Source organism: Benincasa hispida, chromosome 3 (assembly GCF_009727055.1).
Source record: "Benincasa hispida cultivar B227 chromosome 3, ASM972705v1, whole genome shotgun sequence".
Taxonomy (NCBI): Eukaryota; Viridiplantae; Streptophyta; class Magnoliopsida; order Cucurbitales; family Cucurbitaceae; genus Benincasa; species Benincasa hispida.
In genome coordinates, this window is record NC_052351.1 from 66,706,552 (window position 1) to 66,710,180 (window position 3,629).

General features: G+C 29.0%; 1 long non-coding RNA gene across 1 annotated transcript; it reads left to right on the forward strand.

Moving 5' to 3' along the window:
* Positions 1-863: 863 nt before the first annotated feature.
* On the forward strand, positions 864-2,851 carry LOC120074483. The gene is made up of 2 exons (XR_005481000.1): positions 864-1,061; positions 2,506-2,851. It is a non-coding gene; the product is annotated as an uncharacterized LOC120074483 (long non-coding RNA).
* Positions 2,852-3,629: the final 778 nt, after the last annotated feature.

Below are 3,629 nucleotides of genomic sequence, written 5' to 3' on the forward strand. Positions count from 1 at the left end.
AACACATTTTTGAAAGTTAAAAAATGTATTAAACACAATAATTAAACTTCAAATTCTAATAGGTAAATAGAATAAAAATTATCAAACATAAACTTCAAATTTAGTAGCTCATTAATTTATGAGAATATTACATCAAGAGGATTCAAACTTACCATCTCATAAAAAAAATAGTTGCATTTATAACAATCAGGTCATAAGTATTAGTAAATATAATCAACGCAAAAGAATTTACAGATATAACAAAATTTAGATCTAATTCCCTTGAAGTTTATTAGTGATGAACCATATCGCTGGTAGGAGACTATCAACGAGATAAAATCTATTATAAGTAGAAATCTATCAACGATAAAGACTACATTGAATAGATTTTGCTAAATTTGCAATTCTTTAAAATTATTGATATACACTTAATTCTTATCCCTAAAAGTGTTACCCTTTGTCATTATCAAATACTAAAACTATGTTCATGTACATATATGATGTAGAGAGAGAGAGTTCATTTGAATCTTTGACTTAAAATAATGAAGTAGTTATCTTAATTTTTAAATTATACTCATATTGACATTAAAGAGGTGTTTGACTGAGGAGTTGAGGAGAGAGGAATAGTTGTTTGGCACAAAGAGTTTATAGTATCTATGACTAAAAACAACTTTATGTTTTATTAACTCTTAATACTATGAACTCTAGTTCACAACTCTCTAGACTTTCTAATTTCTTTGGAGTTCACAATTGCACTCCTTCTCGAAACGTCTCCTAAACTAATAATTAATGGAAAAATCAAGAAAGTGGGAGACAGCCATATATCAGTCAAAGTCATAGTCACCACGGCCACGCGGGTTCGCAGATTTGTTTGACTGTAAAAATCTAAAGTTGTGGAAATGGTGTTTAATTTAAACGCTCGTGGACAGAGCTCTTAATTAGTCTTGAGCTTTTCACAGCAACAATGGCTTCTATCAAGATCGCTTGGAGTTGGATGTTCTTCAAACTGCTTTTCTTCACAGTGCTTCTCATCGCCTCTACAGCTTCTCCAATGGAACATAACATTATTCCTAATTCCTTTCGTAAGATTTCTTTCCCTTTCTTCTTTATTCTCTTTCCTTTGTTGATGAACTAATTTGGGATATTGTAAAAATGTTTTTTCTTATATGAAAATTATTATTACTATTTAATAATTTTTATTAAGAATTAATTTTGAGGGACTTAATCCGGAGATATTCACATATTGAAATGATGATTATACGTTAGGATGGAGAATTAAACCTTTCATCTTAAAGGAGAGAATAGTGCATACAACTCGATATATTATCATTGAGTTAAACTCACTCTGATTTGTGCTTATAATAATCTATTATACAAACTTACTGCAAGAATATAATTAAATTCATTGTAGTTCGGTGAACTCAACAGACCATTTGACAAGAAGATTTTAAAATTGTGGAGTTCTTTTATATCCCTTTCCTTTTTGTACAATTCTCAAAATCTATTTTTTTAGTTAATTGCAACAGATAACAATGTTAAGGCTAATAATTAAGTATATAACAACATTTTTAAATAATTACCAATATAACAAAATTTATCTATAATAGACTCTATTGGTGATAGACTCCTATTAGTGATAGACTTTATCGATAATAGATTCCTATTAGCGATATGGTCGTCTATTAGCAATGTGGTCTATCACTAATAAATCTTGAGGCTTGGATCTAATATCTGCTATATTTACAAAATCTTTTACATTGTGTTATATATGCTTTCGGACCTAATTGCTATATTTACAATTATACCCTTATTTTCCTATTACACTTACTCTCTAAAACCTATATACTTTTCTTATTTTTAGATTATCTTTATATTTATGTTCCCTATGTGAATTATCTTTAGCCATATTGTTTTTGGTCTAAGCTTAAAAAAAAAGAACTAAAGAAAAAAAAAAATTTAGTTTGACGTTTGATAGGTTTTCACTTATTTTGTTGTCAAATATATTTTTAAGAAAAAAGTGACCTATTTGGTCATCGAATTTGGAAGAATAGGTGTTTGTTTCTTGAGTTATTAAAATGATTTTTTAAAAATATATATTTCAAGGATTACCTTTTAAAATTTAAAAATAATTAAAAAATTCTCTCTTTTCCCTCCTTCCTCCTCCTTCCTCTTCCTTCCACCCTTCTTCTTCTTCATCTCCCCTTCTCTCTTCTTCTTCACCTACCAAGTTAGCCCGAGTACCTCACGTATATTACTAAAACAAAAACAAAAAAGAAAACATTTTCACAGACGTCAACATTTTAAACTGTGGCTTAACCAAAAAATATGTCATTTAAGAAGGTAAGCTAACAGACTTACAACTTGTAATATCAACTCTGAAAGCAAAGGTTCGATTCTCACCCCTATATATTGTAAAAAATAGTAATAACAATAAACAAAAAAGAAAGAAAATAGAGAAATATAATGAAAATTAATTTATGGTTATAACAAATAATTAATTTTGAGTTATGGTATATGTTTTTGAAGGTAAGATGAGGATGGAGTATAGAAGTGTTAGGAAGGCTGGGTTGGGAGCAAAGCCAGCAGTTCATGATTTCCCATGGAAGGGTGGTTATAATCCTCCAGACAACAACCGTTGATTTCCTATTTTATTGGATCCATATATTATGCAACCTTGAACCATTGATGATGTACTTTTTTGTTGCTTTGTTTCTTTAATGTTCATTTTGCTTTAATTGAACAAAAGCTTTCATTTTATCTTTCATATTGATTCGGTCTGCTAAATTATGAGGTTGGAATATTTTAGTCTTGTGAAGAAGTCGAGTGTTGTTTGCTATTATAAGACATTGGAAGCGCAGTTGTCTTCTCTCTTCTTCTTATCTTCAATGGTTGTCTTTTTTATTGTCTCATTGTCTCATGATGTTGTTCTCTAATTTGTTGTTTGTTTCTTGAAAAAGGACCTAATCATAATAAACGATATTCAAATGAAACTTTTTACTATAAAATGTAAATATTTTGAAATATTTTTTATATCTAAAAAGACCCCAAATATATATGTAATGATAATGTGAAAGAAATGATGAGTTATTAATGAGCTTGTGTGTTAATTTAATTGAGAATGTGATCACATGATTTCTTTTCTCAATTCTTTTCTAACTTTTTCACCTCCTAAAAAGAAAATATATACTAATAAAGTTATTTTCAACCAAATTTAACACTTTATAAGCAAAACAATCCAACAAAGTCAATTCTTATAAGCCTTTTCACCCCAAAATGAGGCCATTTTCAACAAAACTTCACACACTTTATAAGCAGAACATTGATGGTAAAAAATTTGTTGAGTCTTTCCAACGACTAAATAAATTTATAATCTTTGACCAAAACTATAATGGATTTCTTGTAATATGTTATCGAAGTTCATAGATAATCAAGAGTCTTTGTTTGTTTGTGATTGCACGATGCATATAAAAGCATGAAATGTAAATGACATGAAAAGCAAATGCAAAAATTTAAATGGAGGTTTATGGTTGAGAAAAAGCCTAGCCTAGAAATTCAAATCCACCCATTGGTTAGTTGATCATAGGATGCTAAGAATAGTTATCCATCAAAGCAAGTATTTAGCCAACTTGTCCGAAAATATTGTACGTGAC